The following is a 20,471-nucleotide window of genomic DNA, read 5'->3' as shown; positions in this document are numbered from 1 at the left end:
AGACACCTGCCAGGTGAAGGGAGAAGATGGCAAGGTCTACTGATGCACCGGCGTGGGCTAGATTTCCGGCTAGGGGTGGGTATACTGTTCATCCTGTTCTGGCCCTGGCTTCTACTGTAGAAGATGCTAGAAGAAGTAGGAAGGATGGAGGAAGTAGTCAGAAGCTCATGTTATTTATTCGTGGAAATGCTATGTCGGGGGCACCAATTATTAATGGTACTAATCAGTTACCAAACCCTCCGATTATAATAGGCATTACTATAAAGAAAATTATAACGAAGGCATGTGCGGTGACGATTACATTGTAAATTTGGTCATCGCCTAAAAGGGTGCCTGGCTGTCCTAGTTCTGCTCGAATGAGGAGACTAAGGGCTGTGCCGATTATACCAGCTCATGCGCCAAAAATAAGGTAAAGTGTGCCGATATCTTTGTGGTTAGTGGAAAATAGTCAACGGTTGATGAAAGCCATAGGTAAGATGGCTGAGTGTAGAAGTGTTAGGTTGTAGTCCTTTTTACAGAGGTTTGATTCCTCTTCTTATCGATTCTGTAGTGAAGTTCATGTTGAGTTGCAAGCTCATTGATGTGCATTAAACATGCGCCGGGATCTAGTAGACAGAAACCTGTTGGTTGGGGCATTTAGCTGTTAACTAAAATTTTATGGGATCAAAGCCCATCTGTCTAGGGGGAGGTTCTAGCTTAATTAAAGCATCTGAGTTGCATTCAGGAGATGCAGGTTAGTATCCTGTGTACCTTAACAGAAACTAAGAGGGATTAGCCCTTGTTTAAGGCTTTGAAGGCCTTCGGTTTAAATAACCTAAGTTTCTAAGGGATTGCGAGTACTATGGGAGATAGTGGTAGGAGTATAATTGATAAGGAGGTAAAGGTTGTGGTTAGGGTGTTAGTTGGTTTGTTAGTTTGTCATTGTTTTATGTAGTTAGTGAAGTTTGGGGGTAGTGTAATGGTTGCAAAGTAGGCCAGTCGTAGGTAGAAGAGAAGTCCAAGTAAAGAGAGTAGGGTAATAACTGTGGCTACTACTGTTAGTTCTTGTTTTGTGAGCTCTTGAATAATTAACCATTTGGGTAGGAATCCCGTTAGGGGAGGAAGACCTGCAAGGGAGAGGAGAGTGAGCATAAGGATTGTGGTTAGTGATGGAATTTTGGTTCATGTGGATATAACAGTGGATAGTTTTAGGGTATTGGTTGTGTTAAGGATGAAGAAGATGGCAGAAGTTGTTACAGTATATAGATAGAACGTAATTAAAGTCAGATTGGGGTTATAGTTGAGAATAATAGTTATTCATCCTAGGTGTGCGATAGATGAGAAATAAAAAGATTTTCTCTCTACTTCCTGTCAGCAGCGATACCTGGCCACTTCATGGGAAGCAGGGCTTCACCACACAGAGAAGCCGCTCAGAAGGCATGTATTGTAAAAAAATGGATTTTCCCCCTTTCCTGTTCCTTTCCTGAGCTCTTGTCGCTGAGCTGACGCCATATATTCTGCAATGTCCCTTTGGTCCATTTGGCTCAACTGACCTGTCTGTATCGCCTCCCATGATCTTGCCCCCGATTCAGGGGACGAAGCCGACAATGCAGATGCTGCACCAGCCCTGCTCAGCAGTTGCCAAAGCACTGGTGCGATTAACCCCTTTGTAGCTCCCAATGCAAAGCACAGCACTGTGACGCCTGCAGTGAGAAAATGAACTCCAGCTCAGACAGACCCAACACATGTGGGATTCTGAAATGTCTCAGGGTTCCTTTGGTTCCACGATGCCCCTCTCAGACCTGGCAGTAGAAAAATAAATCAAAAAATTGAGAAGAAATCATCTTAAAGTCATGCTAAGCCTGTCTTCTACAGTCCAGAATCTATATATGTGTGACTGCAGATACTTGGGATGAGGGTAGATGCTCAGAGGAATTCATGGGTTTGATCTAGGAAACCTGTCCCAAAGTTTTCACTGCCTTTTCCTCCTTGGACATTTCCTGATGCCCGGAGGAAGCTCATGGCCAACAGCAGCAGGCGACCCTTGTATAACAAGGAATGAATGATGCTCCTCGTGCGGTGGTGAGACAAAGAGAAGTTTATTCAAAATTCCCACTCTTAAATCCCTGCGTACCATGTGACTTCTTCAGCCAATGGAGTTATATGTGACTGCGCATGTCCCCTCGGACCCATCGCCCTGGCACATCCCCTGTGCATCCAGACACGCCTCCCACACAGTTCCATCCCCCACTTCCTCCTCCTGGCTGCAGCTCTTGCACTTCTGCTTCTTCCTGGGCATCTCCCTGGCTGCCCTCCTGGGCAACGACCTCATCCTCAGCGCCGTAGCCTGCCACCACCACCTGCACACCCCCCAGGGGCTTCTTCCTGCTCCACCTCTCCCTCACACCCCCGGGCTGCCTCTGCACCACTCTCCCCAAAGCCATGGCCAATTCCCTCTGGAACACCAGGGGCATGTCCTACTCAGGATGAGCTGCACAGGTGTTTTTTGCTTTTCTTCTTGATCACAGCGGAGCTTGCCCTTCTCACCATCATGTCCTATGACCGCTACGTGGTCATCTGCAAAGTCCTTCATTACAGGACCCTCCTGGGCAGCAGAGCTTGTGCCCACGTGGCAGCAGCTGCCTGGGCCACTGGGAAGCGGGTCTGGCCCTGGGGCTGCAGGAGCTGCCGCCTGAGCTGATGATCTCCTGAGCAGTCCAGACATGCAGTCACTGTCCCTGTCCTCTATTGCCTCCCTTTCTTGCTGCAGGACCAGAAACGACTGTGCTGCTCTGCTGGGCTGGGGCGGGGCAGGGAGATGGGGGGACCAGGGAGGGGCTGGTCTGGGCAGTTCCAGTGACTAGAAAACCCCAATGTTCATCTGAAGTGTAGGAGTGGGCAGGGTGGGAGCATTACAGGGCTGAGGTGGCTCCAGGCTCTGGGAGTGGTAGCAGGAGCCCAGGGAGACACTGCCCCTGCTGCAATGAACTGCCTGTGTGTGTGCCAGGGAAGGACTCGTGTCTCTGAACACCCCCGTGTGTGCATCAGTCCAGCTCAGGGTTGGACACCTCTCAGAGCCCTGACACATTTCTCTGTGTGACTCCAGGAAAACCCCCGCTGTGCCAGGGAGTTACCAGATCCTTTGCTGTCACCCTCCTGGTGTCCTGTGTAATGATGAAACTAGAAAAGGTGATCATCATACCCTGGTAATTTTCTAAGAGGAGAAATGTCACTGTTGGAAAGAAGTGTCACTGCTGGAAAGAAGTGTCACTGAAGAGGGGAGAAGAGGGAACATCATTGTTTCCTTCAGTCTGTTCCACAGCAGGTTCCCCTGGAGCCCCAGGGACACCTGTGGGGAACCCAGAGGGGCAGAGAAAGGGTTGCCTTTGGTTCTTGCTGTGCTGCTCAGCTGGGCCGGGCTCCTGGCACACAGGGAAATCCTGGCAAGCGGGCAGCACTGCAGAGAGACAGCTCTGCCCAGGAGCAGCTCCTCTGCACAGCCCAGCAGGGCCGAGGGCACTGCCTGTAGGCACGAGAGAAGAGAAGAAAGGCAAAGGGAGGTTAAAGGCAGCAGAAAGATGGGAGGTGTTCAGCTGAGACACAACTTGGGGACACAACTTCACACTCTTCTGCAGAGTGAGTCTACAGGTGCAGGGCAATGTCGCTTGTGTTCCTGGAGGAATCTCCTAAAGCTACCACATCCCACAGCCTTGCACATCTGTCAGGACTCTCCCAGTTTCTCTGTTGCGCGGGAGGAGGATGTTCTCCAGGGCAGGCCTTCCCTGCAGCACCGTCAGAGGGACAGTGCAGGTGGGCTCCTTCTCCCAGGGATGGCTGTGGGGTGGGAAGGTGGGGGTGCAGCCAGGGATGCCCGGGGCTGTCCTGCAGAGCAGGGTCCCTGTGCTCCGGGGTTCTTTGTGCCAGGGCACGGACTTTGCTGCCTGCTGGGGTCAGGTCTCATCCTGCCTGGGTAGTTGCCCACCCCTCTGCAGGGAGAAGCTGTCGGTGGGTGGTGAGAACCCCAGCAGGAGCCAGGCAGGTTCTTCCTGCCGTTGGATGAGGTGTGTGTGGTCAGGGCTGTGGGAGGTCAGGGCTGCTCCCAGATCCAGATCACACCAGCACATTTCCAAGAGCACTGTCAAATGGGAAGGACAAAGCACAATTATTAGGAAGGAATGGAGCTTTTCTGAGTCAGTGTTTTCAGTTTCCTACTCCTGAGGAATCTGGGGGTTGAGAAATGGAAAAGGAGCTCCCATGTTGGACAAGTCACTGAGACTCCTGAGTTGTAACTTGGAATGCACAAGTGCTTCTGTAAGCAACTTCCTAAAGTGCTTTCAGCCTCTGCTCTGCTTTTGACAGAAGCAGCATCACTTCTGCTGGACCCATCTGTTTTTTCTTTATCTGCCCTTTTCCACCTGCAAAAAGAAAAGTTGCCCAGTCAGTGCGTTGCAAACAGGCAGGTTTCTCTCAGGCCACAGTGAGTGCACAGACATTCGGATGGAGTGATGATAGGGAAGTCATGAATGGATTTCTGATGTTGAGTCTACTGTTTTGAAATCAGAAAATGTGGTGTTGAAGTCATCGTTAGCCTTTGAGAGGGAAACAGGAGAAAAATCGGATAAATTTGTTGCTAAAAATGAGCTGCTTCAAACTAAGGTTGACCACCTTCAAAGTCTTGTTAAAATTTGGATGATTATGAAACAGTCAACTCACGGATTACCCCCATCAATACTAGACGATGCCCGCAGTATAAAGGCATAAAACCCTCCCAGCCCCTCCAGGAACCCTCAAATCCCATCCCGGTCCCACAGGACACTCCCAACTTCCCCTTAAACCCTCCGAGGCCCCCAGACTGCCTCCCAGACCCACAAAAACCCACAAGATGCCCCCAAACCCCTCCCAGTTACCTCCAGCCCTCCCAGGGCCTTTCAAACCCTCTCCTAGTTGCCCTCTTCCCCTTGAGTATGCCCCCAAACTCTCTCCCAGTTCCTTCCCACATCCCCGACGATTCCCCAAAACCCCTCACAGCTGCCCCAATCTCCCCAACCTCCCTCCCAAACCCCCAAACTCCCCCAAACACCTTCCCACTTACCCCCACGACCTCCAACCCCTTCTCAGCCTCCCCATTCCTTCCCAAAGCCCCTCCCAGTTGCCGGCCCGTCCCCCAGGCTCGGGTGAGGAGGTGCCCCAGGCTGACGGGCCCGCCCAGGCAGGGGCGGTTCCAGCAGCATGTCAGGAGCCACCCCCTGCCCCGAAAGCTCCCGCCCGCCCTGGAGCCACCTCAGCTGCCCCTGCAGGGGAGAAATCCAGGGCGGAGCAGAGCAGGGGGCAGGGCCGGGCTGGGACCTCGATGGACGGGGGCACTGGGAGAGCAGGGGAGAGACCGGGATGGGCTGAGGGGGCACTGGGGGAGAGGGGAGACACTGGGATGGGCTGAGGGGGCACTGGGAGGGAGAGGGGAAAGTTTTTTGCCCCTTTCCTGGGCACTTGAACACCCTCTGCACCCCCGTTCCCGGCCGTGCCAACTGCCCTTCCCCCCCAAGCCATGAACAGGTTTTGGGGTTCCCTCGTGGGTCGCAGCCAATAGAACGGCTCTGCTGGAATGACGTCATTGCCAAATGTGCTGGGCCCCTGTCCTTGTGCCGGTGAGTCACCCAATAGAACGTCGAAACTTCCGCGGGGGATGCCGGGAGCGGGGCGGTGATGGCGGGGGAGGGGAGGATCGGGATTGAACCCGATTGGTCCCGATCGATCCCGGTCCCAGGGTCTCCCCCCGCCGCGCTGTTTTTCACGTGCGGCCCCAACGAGGCCATGGTGGTGTGGGGTGATTTCGGGGGGTCTGTGGGCTCCTGGTGACCCCTCCGAATCTCCCCCAAGACTCTCGGGAACCGCCCAGATCCCCCCCAAGACTCCTGGGGACCCTCCGCCTTTCCCCCTCGTCCCCCAAATCTCCTGTGCATCCCCTTAACCCTTGAAAATCTCCTGGGACCACCTCAGACCCCCAGACTCCCTCCTGGGGACCCCCAAACATACTTCAGGACTCCGGGGCCCTTCCCGACCCCCTCCTAGAGTCTTTTGGGTGTCACCAACCCTTTACGGCGGATTCCTCCGTCCATTTTTCCACCCCGGGCTGCTGGGGGTCCACCCCCCCCAAGAAACTACTGGGAACTCCCCAGTGTCCCACCACGAGATTCCTGGGTCCCTCCCCCCCCCCAACCCCCTGTGGGTGCCCCCATCCTTTCTTCCCCTCGAAAATATTCTTGGGGGTCCCCCAATGTCTCCTCCAGCCCCCATCCTGCCAGGAATAGATTTGGGGGGATCTCCTTCCCCTTCCCTCTGACCCGAAGGCAAATGCCCCCCCTGTCCTTCTTCCTTAGCCCCCAGGCAGAAAAGAGAAGAGAAACAGCCAGTTGGCCCTGGCAGCTGTGGGTGTGTGCAGGCTGTGGTTGAGTGGTTGAGAAGGGAGAGGAGGGGGCTGGTGTTTGGGCCAAGTCCAGCAGGTGATGTCTTTTGTATCTGGCAGTCCTTGGTCAGCTCCACGACCATCCAGCTGTCAGTGTTCATGACATACCCATCAGCCCTTCTCTTCTTGGCTCCTACACTTGCCAACCCTAAACTGCTCCTAAGTTCTCTTGCTGTCCGTTCATAAAGAGGTCTTGTCAAGTGTTACTGATTTAGAAACTAAAGCCTGACATCTTTGTCTTTGCCAAAGATGTGTGTGAAATGGCAGTGCTGTTGCAAAGCAGTGTTGAGCTTCACATTGGGTGACTTGGCAGCTTCCTCTGCATCACCCATGCACCCTGGGTTTCTTTGAAAAGTACTTTTCACTCCAAATGTGACACCACATTAGCCTGTAGGACATCCTGTCCCCAAATGGATAACTGTAAATATTAATAATAAAAAAGTGACCCCCTCCATTATTCAAGAAAAGCTTGTATCTCTGTACTAAAAGCATCCAAGGGTCACGTCCCCCAGTTTTCTATCTGACAAGGATTTGGAGGGGCTGCTTTGTGCAGGGAACCCTTTGGGGGCCCCTTGCACATGGGTAGGGCTGCACTCTGGGGGTGTGGGGCTTTGGTTCTTTGGTTGCCAGGGGCCACTGTGAGTCACTGAGCCGGGGTGGGGACAATGGGCAGGGCTGGCTGGGACAGGCTGTGGCACCTGTGACATAAAAGGGAAGTGTCCCCGTGGGGCAGCTCTGCAGGGCCCATCAGGGGATGCTGCCCAGTGCAACCTGTGCTGTAGGGAGCACGCACACAGGGAGAGGTTGGGCCGGTGTGCTGGTTTAAAAGTTAACCAGCAGGGGGAATGAACCCAACTCAAAGGAGAGATTATAAGTCAGAATAACAATTTATTAAAATAATACAGTAAGTACAATAATACAAACAAACAATTGGTCTCAACCCACAAAAACCCAAATGTATAACCCAGTACCCTGGGGCCTGAACAAAGTGGTGTTCCTTGGGCCCTGTTTGAGTCCAAAGTAAAGGGAGAGGGGAAGAACCTTCTGGTGGGAGAGCTGCTGCAGTCTGGGCAGAACTGGTGATCGCAGTCCAGTGGTGGTCTAAGTCTGGTTGAGAGCGATGAGATGCAGCCGTCCTCTGGATCCCACGAGTGGGTTGAAAAATGTTCCAAGACTCCAAGATTATATATCCTCCAGTTCAGGCAGGAATGTTCAGTGCTCCCCTCAGGGCGGGGAGATCCACAAAGGGTGTGAGGACAGAAACATCCTCCTATCTCACAGGCCTCTTAACACCTAGTTTATAGCCTGAGGAGTCAGGCTCTATGGGCAGAGGGTGCGAATAGTCTATTGACAACAATAGTCTAGTTTCTGGGAAATGACATGGAAGGCTATAGAATACAGTTTTGGGTTACACCCACCATGATGAACTGATCTCAGCTGTCCTAACTAGGACAGCAGGACGAGGGTCAGGGTAGCAAGGCCGCCCCAGGGAGTGGGTTCTGCCCCTGCCTGCATGGCCCAGCCCCTGGCAGGAGCGCCTTGGGCAGGGCCCGGTGCTGCTGCTGGGGCAGGGGGTGAGGCCTTGCCGCCTGCCAGCTGCCTGGGCCCCTGTCCTTGCTGCGCCACATCCCCGAGGCTCCATCCCCACTCCCCCAGCGCCAGCTCCCTCCTTTCCAGCCCCAACCAAGCCCTTCTCTGTGTCCTCCTGCAGGCCATGGCTTTCACAACATTCCTTTTGGTGCTTGTGCAAAGCATCATCCAGTCCCTGCAGGCGGTCGGGGAGGGGCTGCACAAGACTCAGTGAGCTTGGAGGTCTTTTCCAAGCTGAAGGACTCTTGGATTCTGTGATTGTGTGCTGGATTCAGCTGGGTTCGTGTTAGCAGCATTAGTTTGCTCCCAAAGTTTCCTCGCTGTCAGCTCTTGTGGCCTAAGGCTTGAGCTCCTTTAACTCCTTGTGCTGAGCTACTGATGGGAAAGGAGAGGCCTCTGCGAGCAGATTCCTGGTGTTCCCTGTAGAACAGTGAGGGAGAAGGTGTAGTCAAGTGGGAAGAGGAGTACTGTTTGTGTGTGGCCTCCTATGTGGCCTTGGCACCTTTGAGGGGTCTGAAGGAGAAAAGAGCTTTGTTAAAGTGAGAAGTGAAATAGTGTGTTGGCTGTGGGAATGGGAAGGGAAGAGGAACGGAGAATGGGAAGGGAAAGAGGAATGGAAAGACATCTGCTGATGCTGTCGTTTGTTATGTTTGCATGTAGCAGGGTGTGGTGGAAGAAAAAACCAATTGGGAAAGATATGTGGCATGGAGAAGCATCTATGGGAACTAGATGGACTTTTATACACTGGACAATTTATCCACCGGACTGACAGTTGTTCCCCAGTTTTACCCCAGTTTATTGCTGTATTGTCATGGAGTTTTATGTACCCCAGTTTACTGTTGAATTTTTATGAAGTTTGTTATACCTCCATATTGTTCCCCTTTCTCCCTCAGATTTTCCTGCCCAAAGTTGTTTGTCACCCTGTCCTCCCCTGCTTTCCCGCTCCTCTGCCACTGATTGGCTACAGTTCGCTGCAGTGCAAAGAGAGCTCCCATTGGCCCTTTCTCCTGGAGACTCCGAAGTTCCACCCGCCTTTTCCCTGTCTCCCTATCACACTTTTCCCTGAGTTGTCAGTTCCATGCTCCTCCCCAGTTCAGAATCCTCCCCTCAGAGTTACCTTATTTAAAACCCTGTTGTCCCTGAATAAAGTGGCATTGCTGCACAAACCCTCGACTGTACCAAGAACCGTTATTGCAGTGCTCGGTCCCATTTCCCATCCCCCCGGACCATGGCAAGTGGCGCCCAATATGGGGCACAGTTGAGGACTCTCATATTGAGAGAACTCCTGTGTCCTCACCTGGGTTCAGGCGACGCCAGGAGAGGCGATCGTCCCCGCCGGTCCTCCTCAGCAGAACGGACAACTGTGGGCTCAGCGGTAGCTGCACGGGTCGACGCACCAGACAGGTGAACTGCTGAGGACATTCCTCACCCTACCCTAACACCCACAGCCCGGCAGAACACCAAAGGGAGGACTTTCCATCAAGAGACTGTTGTTGAGACCCGACTAACATCAACATGGGACTCACACTCTCAACCTCCCAAAAATTTGTATACAGGTGCCTAAAAGACTTTGTAATAGAACACGGTCACCCCTTAGATAAAAAATTGGCAAAATCACTCGCCAGATGGCTCGACCACAAGGGTCACCAGCTTGCCGAGGACACCAGCGTAGAGCAGTGGCAAGCCATAGGCTACAGCCTCTGGCAGGACAGCGATAAGGGGGACCGTATAGCTAAAGAGGCACTCATCACATGGAGGTTAGTTCTGATGGTGCTACAGCACCAGATGATGAACAAGAATATCAGCCTCCCCAAGACAGACACTGAGCGGACAGAGAGGGACACTGAGCAGACAGAGACGGACACTGAGCAGACAGACACACAAGATGGCGGGAGGGGGAAGAAACCATCGCGCCGAATTCAAAATGGCGTCGAGGAGGAGGGACCCAGGGACCACGCGGAGAAAAGGCGGGAAGGGACACCGTGGGAAAAATCAGCGCAGGAAAGGAGGAGGCGGGTTCCCTTAGCACCACCTTCCAGGCTGCCTCCGCCTCCACCTGATTGCATCAGAGATCCCTCCCCCAGCATGCCCACGAGCACACCCACTTCCTCCAGCCCCACCTCTTCCCCGGATACATCACCTTCAAGGGGCGGAAGGGTGGCAAAGGACAGGGTCAAGGCGAAGGTCAGGACCTCCTTCCGGCAAGATGGCTGCGCCCATAGGCCTCACACCACCGAGGCCTACCCCGCCTGCCACCACCCTGAACCGGACATAGACTTAATGCAGCACTCCCCTGAATGGCAGCTTAAGCTACCAGATATCTGGAGAGCCTTCAGGGAGGAGGCTGCTAGCGCTAAAGACACTGAATTCCTAAAAGCATTTCCCATCTATGTAGAGGAAGGAAGGGCCCCAGAGTGGCTGTAGGGAATTGGTTATAGAACACGGCTTGCCTAGGCAGTGGGAACATCTTAGATAGCGAGGTTACAGTGCCCTTGTACCCTGTTAGCTAGCTGGTAAACAGGACATTGTGATTAGCAAAACAAAAAGCAACTGAGTACCACCTGTGTCAACAAAGAAATGAGTAAGAGGTGAGATCAACATTTAAGCAGAACCAATAATGAGCTTAGCTTTTGCAATATGTATGAACTAATTATAAAGCATATATTAAGCTGTTAGCAATGATCAATAAACGAAGCTTGCTGATTCTCATATTGAGCGTCTCATTCTTCCCTCGTAACGACATGCTAAAAGATATGAAAAAGGTCATCGTCGAGTATGGGTTGGGGGTACCCTTCACCATCGAGTTGCTAGAATCCTTCTTCCTGGCCTATAAGCTGATACGTTACAACATAAGAGCAGTGATAGGAGGACTCTTTACAACAGTACAGTCCTCAGTATTTGAGGCAGAATGGAAAAAATTAATCACTGCATATGTCAATGACAAAATGGAAAGAAGGGGAATCCCAATTCAGCAGGCAATAGACATGCTCTATGGGGAGGGGAACTATTCGAGTAGGGGGGATCAAGCTCGAATTGACCCCAAATTTTTAGAAGCGACTAAAGAATTGGCATTAGAGGCCGCGAAAAGGGTGACAGATGCCTATGTGCGGACGTCTTCTTTCACACTTATTAACCAAGGCCCAAAAGAACCTTTTGTAGAATTCATAACCAGGCTAAAAGAGGCAATCAGCAGGCAGGTCCACCAAAAAGAGAACCAGGAAATTTTATTCAATAAATTGGTTATCAAAAAGGCAAATGAGGACTGTCAGAAAGCTTTGAAGATGTTAAAGGATCCCTCCCTACTCGAAATGATAGACGCTTGTAAAAATATAGGTTCCAATTCCCATAAAGCGCATCTATTGGCTGCCACTTTCATGGGTCCCCAATCATGTTTCAATTGTGGTGAAAAGGGACACTTCAAAAAACATTGTCCTAAGTTAGTCCCCGAACCAAATTTGCCTAAGACCCTATGTGGGAGGTGTGGGAAGGGCCGCCATTGGTCTTCTAGTTGTAGGTCAATGACCAATATCAATGGTGAGCCCCTTCCCCCCAGGAGGTCCCCAGAGCTGAGGAAAAGGGTAACCTTCCAATCTTTGCCTGATCTTCGCCCTTGCTCCTGTGAACATCAGGGAAACGGGGAGCAGAGCGCCCAGGGGGGCGCGACGACACAAATAACCCCTGCTCTCCGCTCCATCCTGCGCCCAACACCGCGCCCAGCTACCCCATTACCCAAGAGCCTCCGACAGACCTCATTCCCGTTCAGTGTGATCCTTTAAATTCAGCAGACCCTATCTCAGTTAAAAACCAGTGTGTTCCCCTAAATTGGATAATCCTTTCCGTTACTCACCCGTCTACTCACCTAAGCTCCTATGAGCAGGTCAGGGTTAGACCATCTGCCCCGGTCGATCCAGATAAGACTTACCTCATGATATCGCACTTTTCAGCAGTGGCTAAGGGAATAATTGTAGTGCCTACTCTCCTGACGGGACTAACAAACACAAATATAGCTATATGCCTAACTGTGCATCTCCCTCCCGTGCAGTTGGAGGACCGCTTCCCCGTGGCGAAGATGGTCTCCACCAACGAGCTGCTCTGCGTGGTGTCCCCAGATGAGGAGCGGAGGGAGGGATCACTGAGGGAAGTCCACTGGACAACCTCGGTGAAGACCTCTCGCCCTCTTCTAACATGTCTCATCTACTTTTCTCAACCTAGGCACCCTCAGAAAGTCAAGGTGGAAGGGTTACTCGACATGGGGGCGGATGTCACCATAATTGCCTCCAAGGACTGGTCGTACAGCTGGCCAGCCCAGACCACTGACATCAGAGTCAGCGGTGTAGGGGGATCGCAGTACCCCGTCAGGAGTAAAGAGGTAAAGAGGAACTCCGAAGTTCCACCCACCTTTTCCCTGTCTTCCTATCACACTTTTCCCTGAGTTGTCAGTCCCATGCTCCTCCCCAGTTCAGAATCCTCCCCTCAGACTTTAAACCCCTTATTTAAACCCCTGTTGTCCCTGAATAAAGTGGCATTGCTGCACGAACCCTCAACTGTGCCAAGAACCGTTATTGCAGTGCTCAGTCCTATTTCCCATCCCCCCGGACCGTGGCAGCAGGGAGATTGCCAAAACTGAAACCAGTACACAGTTGAAAGCTGAACAAAACAACATTTATTCCAAAGAAAGTAGCAAACAAAATGAGAAACCGAGAGACAGAAAAGAGAAGGGAAACAAGCCCCCAAGACAACCCCCCATTCACTCAAGTGTTACTTACCAGGTTGTCTTACCGACCCCAGAATGCTTAGAATTCCCCATAGCAGAAGCTGCATCCTCATTATCCTCAATGAGCCAATTTTCATTAATGTGAGGAAAGCTGAGAGACTGTAGAAACATCAGTTGAACTTCAAAGTTTCCTGGTTTCTGTCTCTCCTCAGAATCAGGGTTAGGGTTAGGGTTAGGGTTAGGGTTGGGGTTAGGGTTTAGGGTTAGGGTTAGAGTTAGGGTTAGGGTTAGGGTTAGGGGTTTTTTTAGGGTTAGGGAACGGGGTTTGCGCATAGCTTGCAGTCTCTTTTTTAGGGTTAGTGTTGCTATGCGCAAACCCGATTCCCTGACCCTAATCCTAAAAAAGTGAATGCAAGCTATGTGCAAACCCTGTTCCCTAACCTTAACCTTAAAAAAGAGACTGCAAGCTATGCACAAAACCAGTTCCCTAACCCTAACTTTAAAAAAGAGACTGCAAGCTACTAGGGTTAGGGTTAGGGTTAGGGTTAGGGTTAGGGTTAGGGTTCGGGTTAGGGTTAGGGTTCGGGTTAGGGTTAAGGTTAGGGTTAGGGTAAGGGTTAGGGGTTAGGGTTGGGGTTAGGGTTAGGGTTAGTCAGAATCTGTCTCAATGCGCGATATAACTATCGTGCGTTTACCCCATTCCAGGAACGCAAACCGTAAACCCTAAAACCTAAACCCTAACCCTTGCTAACCTTAACCCTAACCCTAACCCCAACATCTCATAGCAGAGGGAGGGAGGGGCCTGATTCCTCATCAGATATATCAACAGTCAAAAACCTGTAAGCTCAGCTCTTGCCTTTGCAGGGCTTCACACCCTCAGCACTGGAGGGAGGGAGGGGCCCGACTGCTCATCAGAAGTATCATGCAAGTCAAAAGCCTGAAAAGTCTCCTAGAATGCATAAATCATTAACCATTTCAGTCTCTGACAATTGGTCCACACAGTAACTGCAAGCTATGCCCAAAGCCTGTTCCCTAACCTTAGAAGAGAGACTGCAACCCTCGAGATGTTGGAGGCTCGAGGCATGGTCTGTGACACTAATCATGGCTATAACTCATAACTTCTTGGAGTATGGGGACTTCCCTCCTTCACCCCCGGCAGATCAAGGCCACCACTTCAACTGACAGACATGGAAGCATCGCTGGACCCCACGGGTGGTGACTATATACATCTGTCCACTCTCAGCTTTTCTTTCTCTTACTCTCCCTTGCTCTTCTCCTGCCTTTCTCTCCCCTATGCATTTTCTTTCCCCCCCCAAAGGTTATCTCTGTGTCACATTGTGGTATGACAGCACCCAAACTGCTAGCATGCCTGTTGATACAGAATTGTTAAAATAAACCTTGCCAGTATATGTTTTCAGACACCGATTATTTAGTGTCGTTTCACTTTAATCCACCCCAAGGGAATTATTAATAAAAACCTGAGTCACCCCCTCTCCCCTTTTCCTGGGGCGGGTTGTAACACCAATCAGCACTGACTCCGCCCAGGAGGCGGAGCCAGTGACGCAGAACAATCAACACGGACTCCACCTCTTGACTCCAACCAGTGGGCGGGGCCAGTGCTCTATAGAAGCAGAGTACATACCGGATGGCAGTGGGTATTCTGCCAGACACGCAACAGAACAGCAACAGCAAAAGCAGAGACCCAAGAGAAAAAGCAAAAGATTCTGACAGCGGTGGGCACTGAATTGGGCTTATAGCCCGGGAGGGGTTTACTGGGCACCACTGCGTTCCTGGAATGGGGTAAACCCACGATGGTTAGATCGCACATTGAGACAGATTCTGACTAACCCTTACCCTAATCCCAAACCTAACTCCTAACCCTTACCCTAACCCTAACCCTAACCCTAAACCCTAACCCCAACCCTAACCCTAACCCTAACCCTAATCCTAACCCTAGTAGCTTGCAGTCTCTTTTTTAAAGTTAGGGTTAGGGAACTGGTTTTGTGCATAGCTTGCAGTCTCTTTTTTAAGGTTAAGGTTAGGGAACCGGGTTTGCACATGGCTTGCATTTGCTTTTTTAGGATTAGGGTCAGGGAATCGGGTTGGCGCATAGCTTGCAGTCTCTTTTTTATGGTTAGGTTCAGAGAAAAGGGTTTGCGTATAGCTTGCAGTCTCTTTTTTAAGGTTAGGGGTTAGGTAACAGGGTTTGCGCATAGCTTGCAGTCTCTTTTTTAAGGTCAGGGTTAGGGAAAAAGGTTTGCGCATAGCTTGCAGTCTCTTGGTTAGGGTTAGGGTTAGGGAACAGGGTTTGCGCATAGCTTGCAGTCTCTCTTTTAATGTTGGGGTTAGGGGACAGTGCTCTATAGAAGTAGAGTACATACTGGACGGCGGTGGGTATTCTGCCAGACGCAACTGAACAGCAACAGCAAAAGCAGAGACCCAAGAGAAAAAGCAAAAGATTCTGACAGCGGTGGGCAATGAATCGGGCTTATAGCCTGAGAGGGGTTTATTGGGCACCGCTGCTTGTCCGGAATGGACTAAAACCACGATTGTTAGATCGCGCACTGAGACAAATTCTTCCTAACCCTAACCCTTACCCATACCCCTAACCCTAACCCTAACAGTAACCCTGTCTTTTGCTAACCCTAAACCTAACCCTAACCCTAACTTTTGCTAACTCTAACCCTAAATTTCCTAACCCTAACCCTAACCCTTTCTAACCCTAACCCTAACTCAAAACCTAACCCTAACCCTAACCCTAACCCTAAACCCTAACCCTAACCCTAACCCTAACACTAAACCCTAAACCAAAAGGAAACTTCCTTTGCTATGCCTACTGGGCGGAGTTAGTGCTGATTGGTGTTACAACCTGCCCCAGGAAAAGGGGAGAGGGGGTAACTCAGGTTTTTATTAATAATTCCCTTGGGGTGGATTAAAGTGAAACGACACTAAATAATCAGTGTCTGAAAACATATACTGGCAAGGTTTATTTTAACAATTCTGTATCAACAGGCATGCTAGCAGTTTGGGAGTTGGGCTATCAGTTGGGAGGCATGGCTGAAAATAGGAAACAACAGCCCTAATTCCCAGGAAAGAAAGCCTGGAAGCTTTGGCTTTGTGGTGCAGTTGGTGGGCCACACTGGGCACTCCATGGGCAGGCAGCAAGAGTTTTCTGGATCTGGGAGTCAATCTGGGGGCCTCGGAGTGTTTGAGGGGAAGTTGGGAGTGTCCTGTGGGACCAGGATGGGATTTGAGGGCTCCTGGAGGGGCTGGGACGGGTGTATACTGCGGGCATCGTCTAGTATTGATGGGGGTAATCAGTGAGCTGACTGTTTCATAATCATCCAAATTTTAACATACAATATGATTATTAGAATAAAAAGCAAAAAGGTAATATCAACAAAACAGTAACAGGGTGAAGCTCTTGGTTGAAGACTGGTTTCTTCTTTTTCTCCAGTGATTTTAATTCTTTTTTGTCTGGGTTTTAATCCCATCTTTGGCATTTTGCTGCCAACATTTTGTCCCCATATCCATTGGAAATTGTATTAACTGTTGATGAGAACAAAGTGGAATCCCAAGGTATGTGATATATTGATAGGATTTCACTGGTAGGCTTTTAATTTGTCCAGGTTTATCGCCATAATGCTTCTGCTCTTTAACCACTTGAATCAGAATGAATTGAGTTGTTTTCTGGGTCGGGTTCTCTTTTTGAGTCCAAGGTTTTTTAGTGGATTCAGTATCAGGCACAAAGGAAATTGAGGGAGGTAAAGAATAATCTTCCCTTTGTTCATTATCACAGGGATCACTCAGTCTATTTTCATTAATGTGAGGAAAGCTGGGAGACTCTAGAAACATCAGTTGAACTTCAAATTCTCCTTGTTTCTTTCTCTCCTGAGACTTAGAATCAGGGTTCTCTGTGGTTTCCCAAGTCTCAATGCCAGGGTAAGACACTGGTTTATGAAGTTGCCTGACCAAACCAGGAGCCTGTTTTTTTAGCAACAGGTTTTTTTTCTGCACTCTGGCGCAACAAGACTTTGAAGGTGGTCAACCTCAGTTTGAAGCAGCTCATTTTTAGCAACAAGTTTATCCGATTTTTCTCCTGTTTCCCTCTCAAAGGCTAACGATGACTTCAGCACCACATTTTCTGATTTCAAAACAGTAGATTCAACATCAGAAATCCATTCATGACTTCCCTGTCAGCACTCCATCCAAATGTCTGTGCTCTCACTTTGACCTGAGAGAAACCTCAGGCAGGTGGAAAGGGGCAGATAAAGAAAAAAACAGATGGGTCAAGCAGAAGTGATGCTGCTTCTGTCAAAAGCAGCGCAGAGGCCAAAAGCACTTTAGGAAGTTGCTTCCAGAAGCACTTGTGCATTCCAAGTTACAGCTCAGGAGTCTCAGTGACTTATCCAACATGAGAGTTTCTTTTCCATTTCTCAACCCCCAGATTCCTCAGGAGCAGGAAACTGGAAACACTGACTGAGAAAAGCTCCATTCCTTCCTAATAATTGTGCTTTGTCCTTCCCATCTGACAGTGCTCTTGGAAATGTGCTGGTGTGATCTGGATCTGTGAGCAGCCCTGACCTCCCAGAGAACTCATCCAATGGCAGGAAGACCCCACCTGGCTCCTGCTGGGGTTCTTGCCACCACGACCCAGTATGGGTCAATGGAATGGGGAGCAGGGTGGTGGGACCAGTAAGGACCAGTTAAGGGGGTTGGGGGCACTTCAGCATCTCCATCAAGGTCAGACCAGTACAGAGCAGCATAGACCAGTATAGATCGGTATAGACCAGTATAAACCAGTATGGACCAGTATAGACCAATATGGGTCACTGGAATGGGGAATGGGGCAGTGGGACCGATAAGGACCAGTTAAGGGGTTTGGGGGCACTTCAGCATCTCCATCAAGGTCAGACCATTATAGACCAGTATAGACCAGTGTAGACCAGTATAGACCAGTATAGACCAGTATAGACCAGTAAAAAACCAGTACGGACCAGTATGGACCAGTACAGGTCACTAGAACAGCGAGCAGGGTGGTGGGACCAGTAAGGACCAGTTAAGGGGGTTGGGGGCACTTCAGCATCTCCATCAAGGTCAGACCAGTACAGACCAGTATAAACCAGGGTAGAGCAGTATAAACCGATATAAACCAGAACGGGTCACTGAAACAGGGAATGGGGTGGTGGGATCAGTAAGGACCAGTTAAGGGGGTTGGGGGCGTTTCATCATCTCCGTCAAGGTCAGACCAGTACAGACCAGTATAAACCAGTATAGACCAGTATGGACTGGTATAGACCGGTATAGACCAGTATAAACCAGTACAGACCGGTACGGGTCATTGGAATGGGGAATGGGGCAGTGGGACCAGTAAGGACCAGTTAAGGGGGTTGGGGGCACTTCAGCATCTCCATCAAGGTCAGACCAGTACAGACCAGTATAAACCAGGGTAGAGCAGTATAAACCAGTATAAACCAGTACGGGTCCCTGGAACGGGGAATGGGGTGGTGGGACCAGTAAGAACCAGTTAAGGGGGTTGGGGGCACTTCAGCATCTCCATCAAGGTCAGGTCAGTATAAAGCAGTATAGACCCGTATAGACCAGTATGGGCCAGTATAAACCGGTATAAACCAGTATGGACCAGTACAGGTGACTGGAACGGGGAATGGGGCGGTGGGACCAGTAAGGACCAGTTAAGGGGGTTGGGGGCACTTCAGCATCTCCGTCAACGTCAGACCAGTACAGACCAGTATAGACCATTATAGATTAGTATAAACCAGTATGGACCAGTATAGACCAATATAAACCAGTACGGGTCACTGGAACACGGAATGGGGTGGTGGGACCAGGAAGGACCAGTTAAGGGGGTTGGGGCACTTCAGCATCTCCATCAAGGTCAGACCAGTACAGACCAGTATAAACCAGGATAGACCAGTATAAACCAGTATGGACCAGTACGGGTCACTGGAACGCGGAATGGGGCGGTGGGACCAGTAAGGACCAGTTAAGGCAGAACTCAGCTGGGACTTAGTGGTTTGGGGGTGGGCGTGTCCCTTCTTTAGGTGGGCGTGGTCTCTCCCTGGTGGGCGTGTCCCATCCCAAGGTGGCCATAGCCTCTGCAAGTGGGCGTGTCTTTTGCATCCTCTCCCCCTCCCTGAACTGGGAGCTCAACTGGGACTTACTGGGTTTTGGGTGGGCGTGTCCCCTCCCAATGATGGACCCACTTTCAGCCCCTCCCCCCACCTTTAAGGGCCCCCCCAAAGCCCCTCCCCCCCCTTCCTGCACCTCCCCAACCCTCAGGGTCCCTCCTGTCCCTCCCCCACCCTCAGGGTCCCTTCCTTCCCCTCCCCCCAGTGAACCAGCTACCCCTCCCCCACTCTCAGGAGCCCTCCCTGCCCCTCCCCCACCTTCAGGGGCCCTCAGGACCCCTCCCCCAACCTCAGAGACTCTCCTGCCCCTCCCCCACCCTCGGGGAACTTCCTACCCTTCCCCCACCCTCAGGGACCCGCCTACCCCTCCCCCGCCCTCAGGGACGGTCCTGCCCTTCCCCCACCCTCAGGGAACCTCCTGCCCTTCCCCCACGCTCAAGGACCATCCTGCTCCATCCCCACCCTCAGTGTTCCCTCCTTCCCCTCCCCCCCCCACTGGGGCCCTTACTGGTCCCTTACTGCTCTGTACTGGGAAGGGAGAGGGGAGGGGCCGCCCCCTCGAGGCCCCTCCCCCCCAGTGACATCACCGGGTCCCAAAAATAGCCCCGGGGGCCCAAACTGGAGGGGGGACCTGGAGCCGCTCCCAGTGTGACAAGTTCAGGTACTGGGAGGGACTGGGAGGGAACTGGGAGGGACTGGGAGGGACTGGGAGGGGGCAGGGCTTCCCCCCCTCCCCCCCTCCGTGTCCTTGGGGTGACCTTGGGGAGGGAGGGGGATGGGCCGCTCCCAGTGGCTCCCAGTAGCTCACAGTAACCCCAGTAATGCCTCCGGTATCTCCAGCGACCCCCCCAGTAACCCCAGTGACCCCCCCAGTAGCTCCTAGTAGCTCCCAGTAACCCCAGTGTCTATCCCAGTAGCTCCCAGTAACTCCCAGTAATCCTAGTGTCCATCCCAGTAACTCCCAGTAACCCCAGTGTCCACCCCAGTAGCTCCCAGTAACTCCCAGTAAGCCCCCCAGTAGCTCCCAGTAACTCCCAGTAACCCCAGAGACCCCCCCAGTAGCTCCCAGTAACCCCAGTGTCCATCCCAGTAACCCCAGTGACCCCCCCAGTAGCTCCCAGTAACTCCAGTGTCCATCCCAGTAACCCCAGTGACCCCCCCAGTAGCTTCCAGTAGCTCCCAGTAACTCCCAGTGTCCCCCCCAGTGCTCCCAGTATGTCCCAGTTTAACCCAGTTCCCCCCCCCCCCGTGGGCCCTGGGCCGGGTGGGGGAGGGTGGCGGGCTCACATTTCCATGGCAACATCCCTTTCCCTCTGGCCCAGTTTCTCCCAGTTCCTCCCAGTTTAACCCAGTTTTTCCACATTTTCCCCCATTTTTCCACATTTCCCCCATTTTCCCCATTTTTCCCAGATTTTTCCCCCATTTTTCCACATTTTCCTGAATTTTTCCCCATTTCCCCCCCATTTTCCCAGATTTTTCCCATTTTCCCCCATTTTCCCAGATTTTTCCCCATTTTTTCCACATTTTTCCCACATTTTCCCAGATTTTCACACATTTTTCTCCAGATTTTCCCAGA

General features: G+C 51.5%; 1 long non-coding RNA gene across 1 annotated transcript in view; it reads left to right on the top strand.

Annotated features, from left to right (window-relative positions):
* Positions 1-20,471, top strand: part of LOC127462725 (uncharacterized) — a 66,318-nt gene that overhangs the window by 25,583 nt on the left and 20,264 nt on the right. Inside the window, exon 2 of the long non-coding RNA XR_007900537.1 lies at positions 4,339-4,439. This is a non-coding gene — a long non-coding RNA (uncharacterized LOC127462725). The remainder of the gene's footprint in view (positions 1-4,338; positions 4,440-20,471) is intronic.

This window comes from Manacus candei, unplaced genomic scaffold (assembly GCF_025592945.1).
Source record: "Manacus candei isolate 608988 ecotype Guabito, Panama unplaced genomic scaffold, ASM2559294v1 h1tg000137l, whole genome shotgun sequence".
Taxonomy (NCBI): Eukaryota; Metazoa; Chordata; class Aves; order Passeriformes; family Pipridae; genus Manacus; species Manacus candei.
The sequence above is the reverse complement of the archived record's forward strand: the minus strand, read 5'-3'. Positions and strand labels throughout refer to the sequence as shown.